This window comes from Protopterus annectens, chromosome 1.part0, assembly GCF_019279795.1.
Source record: "Protopterus annectens isolate FY-2018-M chromosome 1.part0, PAN1.0, whole genome shotgun sequence".
In the NCBI taxonomy this organism is placed as follows: Eukaryota; Metazoa; Chordata; order Ceratodontiformes; family Protopteridae; genus Protopterus; species Protopterus annectens.
In genome coordinates this window covers 1,383,308,123-1,383,331,536 of record NC_056725.1, presented here as the reverse complement: position 1 = coordinate 1,383,331,536, position 23,414 = coordinate 1,383,308,123, and the positions used below count along the sequence as shown (strand labels likewise).

Sequence of the window (23,414 nt, the reverse complement as noted above, 5' to 3'; positions counted from 1 at the left end):
TGATCTCTGAAATGTCCATCAATCAAGCCATTGAATTGCCAGTTTTCTTCCCCAACCATTCAAACAGAGGAGAGTATTGCTTACATACCCTTGATTTACACAGGCAAATCCATTTTTACCTTAACAGGACTAAACCCTTTCGTAAATCTGACCAATTATTTTTGGCTTTTTCTGGATCTAGGTTAGGATTGGCTAGATGGTTGAAGGACTGTGTGACCTTTATTTACACACAACGTAATATCTTGTTGCCTACTACCATGAAAGCTCATTCAACAAGGTCGGTGGCAACTTCTGCTGCCTTCCATGCCAGAGCTTCTTTACACGACATCTGTGCAGTTGCAACTTGGGCTACACCTCATACCTTCATCAGTCATTACAAATTGGATTTGGCCTCCAGGGGAAGAGCATCTTTCTGTTCTATGGTGCTCAGGAATGTCCTTCCATGAGAGCCTCCCAGGAATATAGGTAGCTGGGAGTCTGTCCCATACATAAGGAATGAACGAGGATTAACAATATCAGATAAAGAAGTTATGTCTTACCATAACGTTCCATCTGTATTGTTGGTCCTCGTTCAGTCATTACGACCCTCCGTCCTTCCCCCTCCTGTGGTTTCTAGTGGATCTCACCATCCAGTTCTCTTAGGTTATTTGACCAGAGATAGCCTCTACCTTCTTTAACTTCCAAACTCAATCTGAATTAACAGGGAGAGGGGAATTATGGGTAAGAGTTTAGCTCGAGAGTTTGAAGCTAACGCGAGCTTGGAACCGATACCCATACGTAATGACTGAACGAGGATCAACAATATAGATGGAACGTTATGGTAAGACATAACTTCTTTTTATATGGAAGTTAGATATTGCTGCTAACTGTACACGAATGGTAGCTGCAACTGCACCTTCATTAAATAGATTTGCCAGAAATTCGAGGATAGAAGTTATTGGAGTATAGAAGGGATCAGTGTGTCTTGTCAATGTCCAGGAAGAAAACCTTTTCCCTTTGCTGATATATAATTTTTTTGTTGATGCTTTATGAGAAGATATGCTTGACCAAAAGAGGGAGGTTAGGAAGCCTGGCTATATTTGGAATTGGAGCAGCTAAGCTGTCAATTTGAGGGTTCAAAGACAAGGGTGGAGTGTTCCAGACATACGAGTCAGAAGGTCTGGAAATGGGTCCAGAACCCACGGCTGCTCCTGAAGATGATGCCATAGGAGGGGGAACCAAATCTGATGAGGCCAATATGGACTAATGAGGATTAGCTTGCTTCCCAATGATTTGGCTTTCTGAAGAACTTTGAGTATCAAAAGAAAGGGAGGAAAGGCATAAAGTCGTCCCGAGGGCCAATCGTGTACAAGTGCATCCCTTGGAGACTCCCCCGGAGCGGGGATCAGGGCAAAAAAGCAGCTGCATTTGGCATTCATGGGAGTGGAAAAAAGGTCACAGCAAGGCTGGCCCCATTTGCGGAAGATCCTCTCCGCTACTTCTTGTTTTACGGACCACTCATGGGGCATAAGAATCGTTCTGCTGAGTTTGTCTGCTATCACATTGGACCTCCCGGGGATGTGCACTGCTATGAGAAAGCACTGGGAGGAGATCGCCCACTGCCACAATCTGAGGGCCTCTCGACAAAGGGGATAGGACCTGTTTTCCCCCTTGTTTGTTTATGTACCAGAAAACCGACATGTTGTCAGTTTGTATTGCAATTGTTTCCAGTGGAAGAGAGTCCTGGAGTGCCTGCAAAGTCAAAAGCACTGCTCTCATCTCTAGGATATTGATGTCCAAATGGGCTTCATGATCCTGCCACGTGCCTTGAACTGTCTTGCCCAGATAATCCCCCCCACCCTATATGGGAGGCATCCATGGTCACTGTGGCTACCGGCTGAGGGGGAAGAAATAGCTGACCTGATGTTACGTGACTGGAGTGAAGCCACCAGCGAAGGTCCCTCTTGCAGGACTCTGTTAACAGAATTTGGTGAAACATGGGTAGATCCTGTAATGACCACTGGGTGAATAGTAGCCATTGTAGAATTCTCATGTGCATGTGTGCAAGTAGAACTAAAGTTATTGCCGCTGCCATGGTTCCCAAGACTTTCAAGACTGTTTTTGCCTGTACTTTTGTTTTGGAGAGAAGGTTGAAAACTTGGTGTCTCAGAACTAGGACTCTTTCTGAAGGAAGCTTTGCCTTCATGTTTATTGTGTCTGATCTGCTCCTATAAACATGATATGTTGCGATGGCAACAAGGCAGATTTTTTGTAATTTATGGTGATTCCCAGGTGAGAGCAGAGGAAAAGAGAGAGTGGTGTCTCTTGATTCCAATAGTAGATGCTTGGTTGTGGCAGTTAGGAGCCAGTTGACTAGATAGGGAAACACTCGGAATTCTAGAGGTCTCAGGTAAGACATGACTACTGCCATGCACTTGGTGAACACTCTGGGGGCTGTAGTGAGACCAAAGGGCAGAGCTTGAAACTGGTAATGACTGGCTCCTAGCTGGAAGCGCAGATGACTCCTGGATGGCCTGTCCATCTTTATGTGGTAGTACGCATCATGGAGGTCTGTAGAGCACATCCAGTTGTCTTTTCCCAAAAAGGGAAGAATCAACTGCAGTGTTACCATCTGGAACTTGGTCTTTTTTACTGATTCGTTTAACCTGCTAAGATCCAAAATTGGTCTCCAGTCCCCTGTTCTTTTTGGCGCTAAAAAGAATCTTGAGTAAGTTCTGGATCTTATTTTGTCTGCAGGGACTCTTTGGATGGCTCTTTTTTCTAGCAACTTGTGAATTTCTATAGCTGCTTGATCCCTCTGACTGGAACATCCAGAGTTTTCTTTATGTTCAGGACGGGAAGAGAAAATGGTATGGAGTATCCTCTGGATATGATACCCTGTGCCTATTTGTCTTTTGTTATTTCCAGTCAGGGTTTTAGGTACAAGGATAAGCGACCCCTGACTCCCTGCAGAGATGGACAGATGGGCCTCCTTTCAGGAGCACTGAAAGGGATGACCATGGAAAGAGTCTTTGTCACCCTGGTTTTGTGGACCCCCTCCACCGTGAGGATGGCATCTTCTATTTGTACTTCCCCCTCTGCCCCTAGGGGAAGAGTCACCATGTGTGTCCTGGAAAACTCTCTGGGATTTACAGAGCCACATCTTTCCACTTCTGGCCTTTTGGATAAGGTCTAGAAGGTATGGAAAAATGGACTCATACGGGAGAGAGAGTCTTTCCTTCTTATTCACACCTGGTTAACGTCTCCTTAACTTTTGGCCCGAACAAGGATGAGCCATCGAATGGGGCATTGATAAAGGAAGTCGCATAAGCACATCCAGGAATGTCTCCTTAGGGATACTCCTGAACCCGCTGCTCTGCTCGCTCCATCTGCTTCATAAGAAATGAGCCTCATGGAGGAGTTGACCACAGAGTTTAAGGTGGAGACCTGAGAGAAAATCTTGTCTGATACCCCTGCAGCTTCTGAACCTTGTAGAGTATTTCCTAGCTCCTTTAGGAGCCTTGTAAAATGCATCGAGTAGTTCAGTGATCTCAGTGCAAAGGTCGCTGAAGTAAACATGTGCTTCCCATATCTGTCCATTGTATGAGACTCCTTGTTTTGTGGATGGACAGTAGAGGATGTTTCAGAAAGCTCCTTTTTGGTGGAAGCTGCCACCACCATAGCATCTACAGGGACACCTTTGGTCAAGAAGCCTTTATCTGAAGGGGCTGTGATGGACTTATTTGGCCTCCTAGGGACAGGCTCCACTGCATCTGAAGACTCCCATGCCTTTTGACTGACTAGTTCCATAAGTTCATCGAAAGGCAGAGACACTCGAGTGGCTGAGGGAGGGCCCAAAAGCCTTCAGGTAGACAGATTCCTCATCAGCAGGGATGATGGGTTTTCAGCCACCTCTCTGTTTAAGGATTTCTAGGATGTCCCCAAAGGAGACATCCTCTGAAAGTGACCGTGGGGACCCTTCCCACTCAAGGTCTGTGTCTGAGGTGACTGACTCAACTGGGGAGTCCAGATGCTTCCTCTTGCAGAGTCTCTTTTGAGGGACCTCTTCAGAAGGTTATTCTGGAGAGGTTTTGGAAGAGAAGGGTTCACCCGATGGGGTACCCTGAGGCCTAGGGTCTCCGTTGGTCTGTGGATGTGTGGTGCAGAGACAGACGCCAGTGCCTTAGGGGGAGGAATGTTAGAACCTTTGAGTGGAGCTGTCTGAGGAGACAGCACCCTCTTCATCAGCTCGAAAGCCCCCTTCCCCTGATCCAAAGACACTTACGGCTCCAAAGAGCCAGAAGAAATCCCCAGAACCAAGGGAGTTGGCACCGAAGCCGATGTAGGAGCCAAGCTTATCCACACTGAAGCCCCCAGAGGAAGGGTCGGATCCAACAACTGTCCATTCTGACTCCCCTCCCCTTCCCGGATTCAACCGGAGGGCATCGGCTCCTAGACTCCTCGATGGGACCAAGGATGTCAGAGCAGATGTCAGTTCCGAACGCGCCAGGATGGTTCTCGGCATCGATGGTTCCACATCAGTCGGTTCCAAGCATTATGGCTCCAAGGACCAGGGTCAGCTCAGAGGAGGAATCCAAGTCGATGGGATGGTCTTGGCTGGCTTCGAATCCATATAGGTTGGAGACGAGAGGAGTTTAGCCCGCACCAATGTCTTTAGAAACCTATGCACCACCCTATCCACATCATCATCCGAAAAGCTTCTGGAGGACTTAGAGGAAAGGGTAGGAGATCTTATTGATTGTAAAATAGGTGATCTCAACACAGGCGTAACTGGCTCCAATTCTGGGAACCAGCTCCTAAGCTCAAACTCCATTGGCGCCAATAAAGCTGGAATCGATGAAGCAGTTTTTGTTGGTTCCGAAGTAGTTTTGGCCCGAGATGCAATTTTACTTAACTTTTTAACGGGCTCCAATTGTCCTGAAGAGGGAGAAGATCTTTTTGTGGACTTGTCTGATTTGGATGAAGGAGATTTCACTGATCCTGAAGTGCCCTGACCTTCTTCTAGAGGGGTTCCTATCACGTCATCGAACTGTTGCAAGTTCGAACAACATATGGTCGAGACCATATGTTCGAATTTGTATAAGTTCGAGCTTGTGAATGGAAATCTCCATAGGCGGAGGTTTCCATTCACTTCAATGTGGTGCGATCTTGGAGTTGGTAGAGTTAAGTAGTGGGGGGTGCAGGGGGGCTTGACCCCTGCTTACAATAGTTTATTTTGTTGTCCTTTGTGTTTTTTTCTTTTTATTTAGGTAGTCGAAGTTATGTAACTTCGAACAAAATGGTTTGAACATTAGGTGTTCTAAGTTAGGTAACTTCGACTATGTGATATAGACCCCTTCTAGAGCTTCTTGGAAGGAGGACTTCAACAGACCTCTCACAATCAATTTATTTTTACACTCTAACAGCACTCTAGAGTTAAAAGAGTGGCAGGTTGAGTAAGACTCTTGAAGATGTACTGTTCCCAGGCAGTAAACACATATGGTGTGAAAGTCAGTGATAGACATCTTCTGGTTGCATCTAGTACATTTTTTAAAGCCCAAAGACTTGGTTTCCTTATGCTCATTTAATCCTGGGGCAAAAAGCCCTCCCAGTTTAATGAACCATTTTCTCTCTTTGGCATTCAATAACTCATGCCATCCAGATTTATTATGTTTGATACCCATAATTTTATCAATAATTATAAAGTGAAAATATGCTGTTTGGTGAACTTCAGAGAGTTTATATAGAGCATTTGTATGTTTCTTATTTCTAATTTCACTGATGTGTTCAGAAATTCTGTATTTAAATACTTGTATTTTTACTAGTGAAGCTGTTGTTTTTTAATAATCTACTACAATGCGTACAATGACCACATGGATAACATCGTATGGCAATTTGTCCCTAAATAGTACTCTGCAATTTCACTTCAGGTTGATATCTTCCTTGTTTGTAATGATTAAAGAGAGATGCAAGGTTTCTGCCATTCCTAAAGGAAAATAGGCAGTTAGCTCCCACTAATTCCGAGAGCCTATGATCTGCCATAAGGATGTTCCAATTGGATTGTACACTTTCAATAAGTGCCCCAACATTTCTTCCGTAAGTAGTCACTAGTCTAGGATAACAAGTACTTCTACCTTGTTTATCATGATATTGTAAAAGTGCTGTCCTATCCCTGCTATTGACAGCATTCCTGGCCTGCATAATGTGTCCTGGTCTATAGCCCCTCTCTCTGAATCTCTTAGTCAAGTCATCTCTATAGTGCATATAGGTATCGTCCTGTGAGCATATTCGTTTCACCCTCATATATTGTGATTTAGGAATATTTCTACATATATGGGGGGTTGAAAGCTGGAGACCTGGAGCCCTACTAACCATAACATCCAAAAAATGATATTATTTTTATGGTAGTTCACCGTAAATTCAATTCCCCATTTGTTCTCATTTAGGTATTCCACAAACTCCATCAGATGTTCCTCATCAAATCTCCATACCATCCAGCAATCATCCAAATATCTATTTGATCAAGGTACAGGTTATGGGAACAGTCATATATGATCTGCTCTTCTATATATACCATAAATATATCTGCATATATAGGAGCAAATGACGCCCCATAGCTGTACCCTTGATTTGTAGATAGCAAATGTTGTGATAGAAAAATACATTTGTTGTTAATACATGCTCAGTCAGGCATAAAAGCAGTGTATTAAAGCCATGTGGATACAATTCTGACCTATATAGCCAATATTCCAATGCCTGTATGCCAGCCCAGTGCGGAATATTGGCATAAAGGGCCTTGACATCCAGGGTAAACAGTATCCAATCATCCTCTGTCTGCATCTCCATGATGACCTGCAAGAATTCATTTGTATACTTCAGACGGGCTCTAACCCATTTTAATAAAAGTTTTAAATATTTGGTCAGATACAGAGAGAGGGGCTCGGTCATAGAACCTCTACCGGACAAAATTGGCCAGCCAGGAGGTTTATACAAATTTTTATGTATTTTAGGTAGAAGGTATACGTATTGATTATTAGGATCAAAAATAGTGAGTTGTTTTTTGACATTATCTGTGATAATTCCTTCTTCAACAGCCAATGATAAAAAATCATCTAGTTGTTTTTGAAACTGTTTAGTAGGGTTATATGTCAATTGCACATAATGTCTATTATCAGCAAGTTGATTTTTGGCCTCCGTATCATACTGCTCCCAATTTTGCACCACTACAGCTCTAGCTTTATCAGGTGTCAAAATCACAATTTCATGATTGTCAGCCAGGTTAGAAATAATATTAATCTCCTGTGTAGTTACATTACTTGCTTTAATATAACTATACCTGGAATTGAAGTGGAGATCCCTAAGTGTAGAATTTAGAAATGCTTGAACACTTGGGTGCATTGGGGGAGAAAAAGTAGATTTGTGATATCTAAACTGATCATGAGCATCGGTATCGCCTTTATCATGGAAAAACAGTTTTAGATTAAGTATCCTACAAAACTCAACTACATCTCTGACAAAATAATCTTCAGAAACAAATCCACCAGGTATATATGAAAGACCTTGATTCAATATACTTCTTTTCAAGGAGGAGAGGAGGTATGATGAAATATTCAGTACATTTTCTACTGATGTTTCTGTATAAACGTCCGTAGTAATCCCTCCATATTCACTATACTTTCTGTGTTTTCTACCCCCCCCTTTTTGGTTTAAATCTTTCAAATTACTGGAATTCCTCCTCTTTTGTACTGGTGAGCCTGTGGATACCATAGTTTCAACCTCATACCCAGATGAGGAATCATCCCCTGATGTGTCATATGCTTTTTTAAGTATTGATCTAGTTCTTTTCCTTTTAACCGGATTCGTAAATGGTTGTGCAAACCTGACATGCTTACTACTATCCCTAGAGACAGGATCCCCTTGTTCATAGTCTGTGACATCCCTAAGGAATTATTTCTTTTTCCTTTCCTTTAGTTGTGTTTCCAAATTAGTCAATTCCGTACTAAGTTTCTTAAGACATAAAGAATAAGTGGGTTGTCCCTCAAATTCCTTAGTTTGTTCACTTAATTTAGTAATAGCAACAATTTCTGAATTAATAGTTCTATCGTGAAAACCCATCAATATCTCAACAAATTGCATTGAAGTTTTGTGCTGTGCTTCCTTCCATTCCTGAAGTAAAGCCTGATCTGGATTACTAACCATTGGTTGAGTTCTGACTCGTAAGCCTCTGGGCATTACCCCTTTAACTGTATAGGGCTTAAACAGTTTGTAATGCCATACATTATTTCTAAGGGAGCGCATATGTTTAGTTAAAATGGCAAACACAGCCTCACATGCATCACTCCTATTGATCGGTGTGGCCCCATTATCTAAATTAGAGTCCATCCCTTTTCCAAAAATTGGCAGGTCCTCACGATCGGAGGATAGTCCCTTAATCAAATTTGAAATCTCCATAGTGAGTGAGCATCAAAAAAGTATATGCCCAAATCTAACTATAAAGTGGACAATATCAACTTCTGGCAACTTGCCAGGACAATATCAGCCTAGGCTTACCAATTAGTTCCAATCCTATATTTTTTAAAACAATCATATAGCATCCATATGGATAAATATCAACAATTACTAAGTAGTCCCGCTGAGTCCTGCTTCCTTTCTACCAGTGTTGAGTCCACTATAGCTCACATCCATGTGATTAAGTCATATGGTCATCGCATATACTGATCCAACTTTCACAAAGGACATCAACCCCTTACATTCAAATATAATGCAAAGAATAGTAGTATTTTAATAACCTTGACACTATTGGGCAGGTGGATAGCCCAAGCTTAGAGCCAGACCAGTCAAGGGAATTAGTCCCATACGAATAAGCTAATGGCCAATAGAAAAATCAACCATAATAAAGACTGATTATTCCCTAATAATGATAGTATACTCAAACACTGTGTATATTTATCCAGAATCCACAAAAACTACCAAAATTGGAAGTTGCTAGTAACACTAGATTCATATGGAGCCTGCCGACCAGGAATAAATTAGATACATAATCATCTGTCCAGATATCCATAAGTGGTTAAATATCCCCTACAGTATTAATATTCGTGAATCATAATCTTGTCCAATAATACATATAAGAAGATATAAACTTTCAAGACTGGAAAAACAAACTAGTGAAAACCACCGCTAATTCAAAAGCCAAGAACTCGACTCAGGCCAGTCCAAAGTGTAAAAAACATAAAAAACAACAACTTTTATTAAGCCACTGTAAAAGCTTTTTGTTAGTACCTTGCACTAACTTCTTCAGACAAGCAAAACATTCTCACCATTACAGGTGAGTTTAAATACCAGCATTGAAATACTTAACCATGCCCCTTGCTCTCTCTTTAGCTCCTTAAAGGTACAGATCACAGCTAACTAAGGTGCATTTGCAATTCTCTATTAACATAATAAAAAATTCATACACCGAGACTGTAATAATAGCAGGCTTTGAAACTGAAAGAAAAAAGCCCAATATTTTGATTATTAAACTGTATAAAGTAGATAAATATGTAAAATATATAATAACATAAAAATAAACGATGTTCAACCTACAGCATAAATACTAATAATGGAAGCGCGACACTTCCTGATCAAAAATTACCTATACATACATTGTATCTTGCCTGCTTTCAAGTAAAATATCTAATGAAAGGATTATAATAAATATAATGAAATTAATGCATACTGTCCTAAGCATCTAAATAACTAGAACAGCTACCAAAGGAAAATAATATAATATTAATCATATCTCCTAAATATTAAAAATAATAATATAGAAATATAAAATATGACATGTAACATATAATATAATATAAATTTAGGCTACTCAGTATAGGTTTAATATTGTCATTAAATAAAACAGGTCTAAAAGTTAGCGTATCTAGACCTAAAATTACTAAATAATAAAATATGAATCAATAATATATATTTTAAAATAATGATCATGATGTATAATCATAACAATAACTGATAACTATTAACCCTCCACCACTGTCGACTAATAAAGAGTTATAAAACCATTAATTTGTCGACTCTCATTTGTCATTTTTTGACTCTCATTTTAAAAAATTGTGAGAATAAACAGCTCATCACCTCTTCAAACTTTTAAGTTTTAAAAAACAACTAATGGATAACGAGCTGTTAAGCCCAGGGGGGTGATATGCTTCCAATCATAATTGCCAAAGAAGCTCTTTACATTCTAATCTATATGTCTCAGGTCCATAAGATTTGGTATTATACAGTTGAACTATAACCATAAATGTAAACTCATGGTTTGGGTTGTTCTGAATGTGCATAGCCAAAGCATTGTCTGTTTTCATTCTTCTTATGGCATACAAATGCTTGTACATTCTTTCCTGGAGTTTCCTCTCAGTCTTGCCAATGTAAAAACTGGGGCATGATGAACATTGAGCAAGGTATACCACTTGGGTACTGGAACAAGTGAAACGTCCCCTGATGAGGAATTTCCTGTTCTTAACTGTAAAGGCTGTACCTGCCTGGACAAATCTGCAGTACTTGCACATATTACATTTATACATCCCTGATCTTGGTGTTACTAAATTTTGCGTAGATTCCAGAATATTTTTGATGTTAGGGCCCATTCTGTATGTTATCAGTGGGGCTTTATCAAAAATTGGACCTCCAAGTAACTCAGGGGATAGTAATTGCCAGTTCCTCTTAATTATAGTAACTATGTCATTGGCATTTGTATTAAAAGTTAAAATAAAATTGGACCTGGACATGTTTCACTGGAAATCAGGGCATACAGGTGATGGTGAATGACTCAATTCAGGAACAACATGACTCAAGATAGAAGAAAAATAGCCATTAGCTCTCTTGGTCTTAACTTCAAAACACAACTCATCAATCAAGGTTTCTGGATAACCTCGATCCAGAAATAAATTGGCTATGAAATCACACTCTTCCAAAAATTCACTATCCCTTGACACCATCCCAGCTGCTCTTACAAGTTGTCCTTTGACTATAGCTTTTTTCTGGTGAAGCGGATGGTCACTATCATAATGTAGATAAGAATTAGAGAAAGTTGATTTCCGATGGATTCTGGCTCCAAACTGACCTAGACTTCTGTCTTTATAAAGTTCCACATCCAAATAGGATATCTTCTCCATGTCTATTGTACAAGTAAATTTCAAAAAGTCAGACGAATTATTGAAGCCGATCACTAGGTCTTGGGCTTCTTCCAGTGAGCCATTAAATAAGATAAAAGAATCTTATGTACAGAACGACTTTCTCTTGAATAATATTATTGGGAAAGGCAAACGTTCTTTCCCAATGAGTCATGACCAAATTAGCTACACTGGCACCACACGGAGACCCCATAGGCACACCAATCAACTGATGGAACCATCTGTTATTGAATGTAAAATAGTTACATGTCAAAATAATATTCAGCAATTCGCTCACCATAGATATCACTTTGGGTGGAGCTTGGTAATAAATCATCTCCAGTTGAATCCTTTCAAGTGCTACCTCATGGGGAATTGAATATAAATCAATGACGTCAATGGTCAGAAATAAGAAGTTATGTACCTACCATAACGTTCCATGTTAGTTGTCTTCTTCTCGCCTTCTTTCTTGCTGGATGGGTTATACTAAAGCTCGAGAGCTAATTCCACCAGCTCGAGGCTCCCCTATATCCCACAATGCTAGGCGGTAACTACTCAGATCTCGTTTGATAGCTAGACCAAGCAATTCTAGTCTCCATAGTATGGAGAAAGGTAACCCACCTCTATATAAACCTGAGTGTAAGGTATCCCAGACCTAACAAAAGGGGAAATAGAGGTGGTAGAACATGTGGGAATGAAAACTTCCAGAGGCAGATCACAAAATGAATTCCTATCGGTCTGTCCAGGCTTGGGGGAAGGAGGGTGGGACGCAAGAAAGAAGGCGAGAAGAAGACAACTAACATGGAACGTTATGGTAGGTACATAACTTCTTAATGTTAAGTTGTCTATCTCGCCTTCATTCTTGCTGGATGGGACCACGTCCCTAGCACCTTATCCCAGGTGGCCTATCGGAACAGACTCTTGAGAACAGTGGAACCAAAGTTGGCACGGTTTCTGGAGGCCATGTCCAATTTGTAATGTGAAATGAAGGTATGAGGAGAAGCCCAAGTGGCTGCTGCACAAATGGAATCTATTGGCAGCCTATCCTGAAAAGCTACGGATGTAGCTAATGCCCTAGTTGAATGAGCTCTAGGTCTTGAAGGTAGTTTTTGATGTCTGATCTCATAGATGAAGGTAATTGTAGAGGTGAGCCATCTTGAAAGGGATACTTTAGTAACTGGAAGGCCCAATTTCCCTTCCGCATACAATAGAAAAAGCTGATCAGATTTCCTGAATTGTTTAGTCCTGTCTAAATAATATCTAAGTTGGCAGTGAACATCCAGAAAATGTAGCTTTTGTTCCGACCTGTTGGAATAGTTAGGGAAAAAGACGGGGAGATCAATCATTTGGTTTAGGTTTGTTTGAGAGGAAACCTTAGGTAAAAAGGAAGGATTAGTACGGAGGGATACCCTATCTTTGTGAAACACTAAGTAAGGAGGACGACTGCACAGAGCATGGAGTTCAGATAGCCTTCTCGCTGAAGTTATGGCTACCAGAAAAAGTGTCTTCCATGAAAGCAACTTCAGAGAACATGAAGCCGCTGGTTCGAAAGGGGGAAGGATTAAGGATGCCAGAACCAAGTTCAGGTCCCATTGAGGCGGGGATCTTTGATTGGAGGTTTGAGAAGAAAAACGCCCCTTAAAAAGGCTTTGCAGAGCTTGTGAGCCATGATGCTAGACTCCGAGACACCTACATGATAATTAGATATAGCAGCCAGTTGAACTCTAATGGTAGATGAAGAAGAGCCTAAATGAAAGAGTTCTGCTAGAAAGTCTAGAATAGACTGGATAGGTGCAGTGAAGGGATCTATATTTTTTGATGTTGCCCAAAAGGAGAAGCGTTTCCATTTGCTATTATAAATCTTCCGGGTAGAAGATTTATGAGAGGCTATCAAGATATCTCGGACCGAGCGAGATATTAAGGGAAGCCTGGCTAAGGTCGGAATCGGAGAAACCACACTGTGAGGTTGAGAGAATGAAGAGATTGGTGCAGCTGGCCCGATTGGTGGGTCAACAGATCTGGCACTGGGACCAGATGCCAAGGCTGCTCCAAAAGGTAACGATGAAGGAACGGAAACCATATCTGTCGAGGCCAGTAAGGGACAATGAGGATCATTGTCACTCTCAAAGCGATGGCTTTCTGAATTAGTTGAGTTATCAGTGGAAAAGGGGGAAAAGCATACAGAAGTCCCCGGGGCCAATCGTGAACTAGAGCGTCTCTGGTGGGATAGCCTGGTAACGGGAAGAGAGAGAAGAAGTCGTCACACTTGCTGTTTTGGGGAGTAGCAAAAAGATCGCAGCAAGGCTGGCCCCATCCTTGGAACACTTCTTCCAGTACTGATTTCTTCAGAGACCACTCGTGGGGCATGAGAATTGCCCTGCTCAACTTGTCTGCAATCATGTTGGACTTCCCGGGAATGTGCGTTGCTACCAGAAAACACTGAGAAGAGATCGCCCATTGCCAAAGTCTGAGTGCCTCTCGACATAAGGGGTATGATCTGGTTCCGCCTTGTTTGTTGATGTACCACACTATGGACATGTTGTCCATCTGAATTGCAATAGTCCCTGTGGGAAGAGAGTCGTGAAGGGCTTGTAACGCTAAAAGCACTGCTCTCATCTCTAAGACATTTATGTGCAAGTGGCACTCGAAAGGTTGCCACGTGCCCTGGACTGTCCTGCCCTGATAATGCCCCCCCCACCCGATCAAGGAGGCGTCTGTTGTCAACATGGCGACTGGGGGGGGGGTGAGTGAAGGGTCTTCCTTGGAGAACCTGAGGTGATGTGATTGACCAAGACAGTTGATTCTTGCATGATTGAGTTATCAGTATGGTGTGGGACATCGGGAGCTGTTGGAAGGACCATTGAGTAAACAGCATCCATTGGAGGATCCTCATGTGGAAGCGAGCTAAGGGGAGAAGGGGGATAGCTGCTGCCATGAGTCCTAATACCTTCAAAACTAGTCTGGCTTTGACTTTGTTGCATTGTAAGAGAAGGTAAACTTGCTTGCGGATGTCTGACGCTCTTTGCTCTGTAAGTCTGGCTGAAAGATTGAGTGTCTCTAAGGCGGCGCCTATAAAGGTAATAGATTGACAAGGCGACAAGGCAGATTTTTCTAAATTTATTGAAATGCCTAGAGCTTGGCAAGTTTGGATAGTGAAGTCTCTGGATAGAAGTAGTTGATGTCTGGTGGTGGCAGTAAGGAGCCAGTCGTCTAAATATGGAAACACCTGGAATCCTTGACATCTCAAGTGAGCCGTGACCACTGCCATGCATTTGGTAAACACTCGGGGGGCTGTAGTGAGACCAAAGGGCAGGGCTCTGAACTGGTAGTGACTGGCTCCCAGCCTGAAGTGGAGAAATCTCCTGGAGCGTCTGTTCATCTTGATATGGTAGTACGCATCCTGAAGATCTATCGAGCACATCCAATTGTCCTGACCCAAGAAGGGTAGAATGGACTGTAGCGTGACCATCCGGAATTTTGTTTTTCTGACATACTTGTTTAAGTTGCTGAGATCCAGTATGGATCTCCAGTCCCCTGTTTTTTTTGGTACCAAAAAGAATTTGGAGTAGATTCCGGATCCTTGTTGGTCTGCTGGGACTGAGTGGATTGCTCTTTTTGATAGCAGCTTTGAAATTTCTAGTGCTGCTTGTTCCCTTAGACTGGGTGGAATGTCTGGAAGGGATCCTTTGGGTTGGGATGGAATGTGAATAAAGGGAATTTTGTAACCCTCGGATATGATCGACTGTACCCATTTGTCTTGTGTAAGGGAAAGCCAGGCTTTTGGGTACAGGGATAATCTTCCCCCCGACTGCCTCCGAAGGTGGACAGCCGGGCAGCTCCTCAGGCATGCTGAAAGGGTTTATCAGAGAAAGTTTCTCTGCTACCCTGGTTTTGCGGACCTCCTCTGCCTCTAGGGCAGCGTCTATTGTTATTCCCCCCTCTGCCTCTAGAGGGGAATCGACCTTGTGCGTCAGATGAGACTCCCTGGGTTTGTTTATGAACCACATTTTCCCTCCCCTCTGACCTTTGGGATAAGGCCTAGAAGGGGTAGAAAAATGGACTCCCATGGCAGAGAGAGTCTTACCTTCCACCTCGCACCTAGTCAATGTATCCTTCACCTGAGGACCAAACAAGGAATGATCCATCAAAGGGGGAATTGGTGAAGGACGCCTTGAAAGGGTCCGCAAAGTTGCACAGCCGCATCCAGGCGTGACGTCGTAAGGCAACGCCTGTGTCTGCGGCTCTACTCGCCCCATCCGCAGCATATGAGATGAGCCGCATGGAGGAGTTAACGATGGAGTTCAGGGTTGCCAACTGGGAGGGAACCCCTCAGCTGTTGGATCCTTTTTCGCTTCACCCATATCCTTGAGTAAATCTCTCTGGAGACGATTGAAGTGACATAAGTAGTTCAGCGACCGCATTGAAAAGGTCGCTGATGAGAACATCCGTTTACCGTACCTGTCCATGGTCCTAGATTCCTTATTAGGAGGATGGACAGGTACCGAAGGATCGGCTAACTCCTTCTTAGTGGCCGCGGCCACCACCATGGCATCGACGGGAACACCTTTAGATAAAAAGTCTTTATCTTTAGGGGCAGTAATAAACTTTGATGGCCTCCTCGGGGTGGGTTCCACTGAATCAGGGGCAGTCCAGGCCTTCCTTGCCACCACTTCCATAAGGGGGTCAAAGGGAGGGGACACTCAGGAGGTGGAAGGGCGAGAGCCGAACGCCTCAAGGTACACTGACTCATCCTCTGAAGGGTTAAGGGCTGGCCAGTTCCCCCTCTGTTTCAGGATCTTAAGGATGTCAGCAAAGGAGACATCCTGAGAGGGGGATCGAGGGGAACCTTCAGATTCCTCTAAGTCAGTGTCAGAGGTGATAGACTCAGGGGAGTCAATGTGCTTCCTCTTACACTGCCTCTTCCTAGGGGGTTCTCCTACCGGGTCAGGAGAGGCCTCGGAAGAGGAGGAAATTCCCAATGGGGAAACTTGAGGAGTTGGCTCTCTGCGGTCTGATGCAAGGGGGTTGGTAGAAATCACCGCAGGCACTGACGCTGGAGGGACTGATGGAGCCGACTGTGGGGCAGACACTGGTTCTAGCACGCTCCGCATGACCTCAAAGGCACCCCTATCGGGCAAGGCCGGGGGTCCCCGCTCCGAAGAGACAAGGACCCCCCGGCACTGACAGGGACGGCCCTGAGGCCGATGTCGGAGCCGAACTCACCAGCGCCGAAGCCCCGAGAGGGAGAGCGGGGTCGGACAAGGGTCCAATGCCACTCGCCCCCTCGGAGCTGACGAGGGAAGCTCGGCGCCGAGATCCCTCCAAAGAGGAGATCGGAGCAGACGACGGAGCCGAAAAGGAAGGTATCGGTTCTGACGTGCCGACAGTCATGGCTCCGATGAGCCCCGGCTCCGAGCTCAAAGGAGTCGGAGGAGGAACACATTGAGGGACGGAAATAGCCGCTGACTGTTGAGTCGGGCTATGCAGCATTTGGGCCAGTGCCTCGGACTTGAGAAGTCTACTCACTACCCTTTGTAAATTGTGGTCAGATAGCCTGGAAGACCGTGAGGAATGCGATCTATGGCTCCGTTCCGAAAGAAGAGGGGATCCCGGTGCCGAGTGAACGGAGCCGATGGAGGGGGACCTAGACCTCTTCCTCAAAGGTTGCTCCGATAAGAGTATCGGAGCCAACTGAGTCTTATCAGCCTCGGCTCCGGCCAGAGCCGAGGTAACAGTATGAGGCTTGGAAACATCGTCTCCAGCCGGAGCCGATGTCGAAGCAGTTTTAATGCTTCCAGAGGACGGCTCAGAAGCCGGAGCTGACTGTCTGGAAGTCTTAGAAGGCTTCCCCGACACAGACTGGGTCGGGGGGCCTTCAGGCTTTAACAAGCCATGCAAAATCAATTTATTTTTGCGTTCCTGCAGGACTCTAGGGCTGAAACCATGGCACACAGCACATGAGTCCTGCAGGTGCAAAGGTCCCAGGCATACACAAGAAGTGTGACCATCTGTCAGAGACATTTTCTGACAGCACGAGTCACACTTCTTGAAGCCTGAGACCTTGGAGTCCTTAGACATACTAAAGGCCTAAGTAAGAAACACTCACACACACACACACACACACACAGGCCTTTAAGAAAAAAATATTAATTTCCAATCACACTAAAGGACTAGGAGAAGGAGGGGAAGGGGCCTAAGGCCTAAAGTTAAAGGGGAATAAAGGAAGGGATTATGGGCAAAAGAGGGTCGATCTGATGAAATAGAGAATTAAAACTAAAAGTTATACTAAGGCAAATAATAGGGGTCTAAAGATTTGTGAAAATAGAACATATTTTCCACTAACCTGCCAGAGCTGGTAGAAAAGCACCTCGTCAGCTAAGCGGCAAACGAGATCTGAGTAGTTACCGCCTAGCATTGTGGGATATAGGGGAGCCTCGAGCCGGTGGAATTAGCTCTCGAGCTTTAGTATTGGCCGAGTCGGAGCCGAGGATCGGCTCCGAACCCACCCAGCAAGAATGAAGGCGAGATAGACAACTTAACATGTAGGCATTTCCTTCAAAAGTAGCTAGTCCAACTTTTTCCAAAAAGGACCAAGAATCTCTGGCTATGTGTGATACTTGCGATACATATTGTTTGAGGATGGTGTCTACTACCTTCACTGGTGCATAGGTAATACTACCCCTCATGTTCACTAATTGGCGCATAGGGGGATCACCAGTACTTTTATGAATCTTAGGATTCCCAAATAATGCTGGAATGCGTGGTGAGGGTACTGAAATAAAATGACCATGTGCGGTCATACTTTGAAGACACGTTCATTAGTGGGTCTCTGGATATGGACATTTACAATTTTATTTCAGTACCCTCACCACGCATTCCAGCATTATTTGGGAATCCTAAGATTCATAAAAGTATTGGTGATCCCCCTATGCGCCAATTAGTGAACGCGAGGGGTAGTATTACCTATGCAGCAGCGAAGGTAGTAGACACCATTCTCAAACAATATGTATCACAGGTACCACACATAGCCAGAGATTCTTGGTCCTTTTTGGAAAAAGTTGGACTAGCTACTTTTGAAGGAAATGCCTATTTTCTGACCATTGATGTCATTGATTTATATTCTTCAATTCCTCATGAGGTAGCACTTGAATGGATTCAATTGGAGACGATTTATTACCAAGCTCCACCCAAAGAGATATCTATGGTGAGCGAATTGTTGAATATTATTTTGACATGTAATTATTTCACATTCAATAACAGATGGTTCCATCAGTTTATTGGTGTGCCTATGGGGTCTCTGTGTGGCGCCAGTGTAGCTAATTTGGTCATGACTCATTGGGAAAGAACGTTTGCCTTTCCCAATAATATTATTCAAGAGAAAGTCGTTCTGTGCATAAGATTCTTGGACGACATTTTTATCTTGTTTAATGGCTCACTGGAAGAAGCCCAAGACCTAGTGATTGGCTTCAATAATTCGTCTGACTTTTTGAAATTTACTTGTACAATAGACATGGAGAAGATATCCTATTTGGATGTGGAACTTTATAAAGACAGAAGTCTAGGTCAGTTTGGAGCCAGAATCCATCGGAAATCAACTTTCTCTAATTCTTATCTACATTATGATAGTGACCATCTGCTTCACCAGAAAAAAGCTATAGTCAAAGGACAACTTGTAAGAGCAGCTAGGATGGTGTCAAGGGATAGTGAATTTTTGGAAGAGTGTGATTTCATAGCCAATTTATTTCTGGATCGAGGTTATCCAGAAACCTTGATTGATGAGTTGTGTTTTGAAGTTAAGACCAAGAGAGCTAATGGCTATTTTTCTTCTATCTTGAGTCATGTTGTTCCTGAATTGAGTCATTCACCATCACCTGTATGCCCTGATTCCCAGGGAAACATGTCCAGGTCCAATTTTATTTTAACTTCTAATACAGATGCCAATGACATAGTTACTATAATTAAGAGGAACTGGCGATTATTATCCCCTGAGTTACTTGGAGGTCCAATTTTTGATAAAGCCCCATTGATAACATACAGAAGGGGCCCTAACATCAAATATATTCTGGAATCTATGCAAAATTTAGTAACACCAAGATCAGGGATGTATAAATGTAATATGTGCAAGTATTGCAGATTTGTCCAGGCAAGTACAGCCTTTACAGTTAAGAACAGGAAATTTCTTATCAGGGGACGTTTCACTTGTTCCAGTACCCAAGTGGTATACCTTGCTCAATGTTCATCATGCCCCAATTTTTACATTGGCAAGACTGAGAGGAAACTCTAGGAAAGAATGTACGAGCATTTGTATGCCATAAGAAGAATGAAAACGGACAATGCTTTGGCTATGCACATTCAGAACAACCCAAACCATGAGTTTACATTTATGGTTATAGATCAGCTGTATAATACCAATTCTTATGGACCTGAGACATATAGATTAGAATGTAAAGAGCTTCTTTGGCAATTACGATTGGAAGCATATCACCCCCCCTGGGCTTTACAGCTCATTATCCATTAGTTGTTTTTTAAAACTTAAAAGTTTGAAGAGGTGATGAGCTGTTTATTCTCACAATTTTTTAAAATGAGAGTCAAAAAATGAAAAATGAGAGTCGACAAATTAATGGTTTTATAACTCTTTATTAGTCAACAGTGGTGGAGGGTTAATAGTTATCAGTTATTGTTATGATTATACATCATGATCATTATTTTACAATATATATTATTGATTCATATTTTATTATTTAGTAATTTTAGGTCTAGATACGCTAACTTTTAGACCTGTTTTATTTAATGACAGTATTAAACCTATACTGAGTAGCCTAAATTTATATTATATTATATGTTACATGTCATATTTTATATTTCTATATTATTATTTTTATTATTTAGGAGATATGATTAATACTATATAATTTTTCTTGGGTAGCTGTTCTAGTGATTTAGATGCATAGGACAGTATGCATTCATTTCATTATATTTATTATAATCATTTCATTAGTTATTTTACTTGAAAGCAGGCAAGATATAATGTATGTATAGGTAATTTTTGATCAGGAAGCGTCGCGCTTCCATTATTAGTATTTATGCTGTAGGTTGAACATCGTTTATTTTTATGTTATTATATATTTTACATATTTATCTACTTTATACAGTTTAATAATCAAAATATTGGGCTTTTTTCTTTCAGTTTCAAAGCCTGCTATTATTACAGTCTCGGTGTATGAATTTTTTATTATGTTAATAGAGAATTGCAAATGCACCTTAGTTAGCTGTGATCTGTACCTTTAAGGAGCTAAAGGGAGAGCAAGGGGTGTGGTTAAGTGTTTCAATGCTGGTATTTAAACTCACCTGTAATGGTGTGAATGTTTTGCTTGTCTGAAGAAGTTAGTGCAAGGTACTAACGAAAAGCTTTTACAGTGGCTTAATAAAATTTGTTGTTTTTCATGTTTTTTACGTTTTGGACTGGCCTGAGTCGAGTTCTTGACATATAAGAAGATATTACTGTTATTTAGGTGTACTAGAATACCTAGTTACAAGGAACATATTACCTTTCTAAAGTGATAACCCATCAACATATCGTCCTATTATGCAATAAATTCCAATCATTAATGTATATAAAATATTCTACACTTAATGATTATTTAATACCTTAGGTATTAGCTGTCATTGTATTACGTATCCTCCCCCACAAATATGAGTTTGATGCCAGATATCAGTATTAATCAACATTATATTCCTATATAAAATAATATAGTTAGAGTACTTAGTTAGAAACTATTAATATAGGAATTAAAGCATGGAACGTCACCTCCTACCCTACCAGGCATATACACTTAATCAACTTACTCAAATTCCAAAGTACACCTTAAGGATGGCACTTATACAATAAGTATCGCATGGTTATAAATAACTAGGACTGTTAATAAGATTCTATGATGGAGAAATACCCTTCCTAAGTCAGAAGAACATACCCCCATACTTTCAAAATCGGATGGAAAATTAATCCCTTATGTTCAAGTATACCAGATAAATCCCTTGGCTCAAAATATGGGTGCTAACCTAACAAGGTAAGTGTTTCCACATTGACATTTAGTAAACAACACATCATATTATTGCAGTGACAATATCCACTTAGGCATTATTTAGGATATGATACATACATAAGACCAAAACAGTCTACTTTAAAGCAAAACAGAAGTATTACATTGCAAAAAGACCATAACTTTGTCCTTTGATATTTTCATTTACAAGCCACTAGAGTCGCCATATATTAAAAAGATTATATATATATATATGTGAATAAGTATCTAATGCAACTGGTCCATCACATAACTCTTGATATTACTATAAAGGTCTCATACATATGCAACTTAACTGTGCTAGAAGATAGCAAATAGTTTAGCTTTTAAATACAAGTATGGCGCATAGAATGCCCCGCCATAGAATATTAGAAAAATAAAAGATTCCATAAATCTAATCCAGTACATATCATGTTCCGATATTGCCACTAATATTCCCAAACCTAAGCGACTTAACTATTCCAACATAGGAAATATGGCATTGAATAATATGCCCATAAGCAGGTGTCTCTTATAATCCGCCCTTAGTATTCAGTAAACAAAAATAACGACTACGTTATATGAAAAAGCCAAGTCCTATGATAGACTATCATATACGCCAACCTGTAGCAAAACAGTTGTAAGTTGCACATACCCAATTAGTATAACATGGACACTGTATCCTTTTATTATTAGCAGACTCCATGCTTGTGTTTAAATAATATATAAATTCAACAATATACTTCTGTCAAAAACAGAAATTCAGCCAAAAGATATGTCCTTGTAATTATCCTAAACAAAAAACTGTAATAATGACAATTCTCAATACATATGCAATTAGTCCCAATGAAAATGTGTCATCAACAGTAGACATTATAATGTCACATTGTTCATGATAAGTTTATGGCCGATACATGATTCACAACTTGAAAAAGAAAAACAGCAATATGGCCGATACATGCACCCAGTTTTACCAGGCATTCCCAAACAAAGATATGCTGTTATTAGACAGAATTAAAGTTCAAAAAGTCACTTTTGGCCTTTCAAAATGATGTTACATGGTTAGCAGGCTCGGTTATTTAAAGGTGACAATACTGATGTTGCAATACACACCCTAAAGCCTCAAGCAGCTGCCAACACTTATAATGAAGTTCCCCAAGCACTGTTCCATAGTTAGCAGGCTTAACTGTTTATGTACAACCATGCTGATATTACAACACACATCAAACGATGAATCATATACTATTATTAAAATAAAAGTTCTTGAAAACACTTCTTAACCTTTCGAACTGATGTTATATAGTCAGCTGTTTCGATTTTTTAGAGGCGACAATGCTAGTGTGGAAAAACAACCCTAAAACATCCAGCAGCCGCTAACACGACACACGCCTATCAGAATTGAAGCAACAGTCCAGCCAACACTAACGTTTAGTTTCCCCAATACTCAGAAATCAGAAGAAAGGCTGTTAATTGACAAAAGTCACCCTTTACTATTCAGAACACTGATGTTCTTCGTGCTTCACTGTTGCAGTCATTACATTTGAATAATCTGTTGGCAGGTTGCCCTCAGTCGGCCTGATTAACAAAGTTTTGGGTCCTGCGAAGGTTGCTGTCCCTTCTTCCGTGATGTCAGGTCATCAGGGGTATAAAACATGCAGCCGACGCCATTACATTAGTCTTTCTTGCCGTGCAGTGCCCGAAGCAGAAGCAGTTCGCAAGTGCCGGTCGGCCGACTCCTGAAATTTTCATTTTCGAGTTTCAGATCCGAAGTCTTCAACTAAAAAGCTAAGTACCCCGTAGGGGAAACTTTTTCTTGCTCCTTACTGAAGTCAGTAAAAGTTAATAATTGCATTACATGTGGGAAGCAAATACCTCATAAGGATTTTCATTTGTACTGTATTCCTTGCCTAGGCCCTGACCACAGCGTACCTTGCTGTCAGTTTTGTGCTTTATTTAATCAATGCACTATCAAACGTCGGTACATTTTTGCTTCTAAATATTTTGGCTCACGCTTTAATTATCCTGAAATGTCGTTGGTTAGCAATCTGACTACCAGAATACCTAAAAAACACAAAGAAAAAGACAGAGACAGGCTGTTGAGGTCCAAAACTGCCGACGATGCTTCTCCTAAGCTAGTCGCCAGTTCGCCGGTACTCAGTGAGGCGCATTCGCAGCCCCTGATACCCGCTACTTCTGATTCGCAGGCCTCTGCTGAGAC

At 41.7% G+C, this 23,414-nt stretch overlaps 1 protein-coding gene across 2 annotated transcripts in view; it reads left to right on the top strand.

Moving 5' to 3' along the window:
* RRAGD (Ras related GTP binding D) overlaps nucleotides 1-23,414 on the top strand; it is an 865,206-nt gene that overhangs the window by 726,573 nt on the left and 115,219 nt on the right. The gene's annotated exons all lie outside the window — the stretch shown is intronic.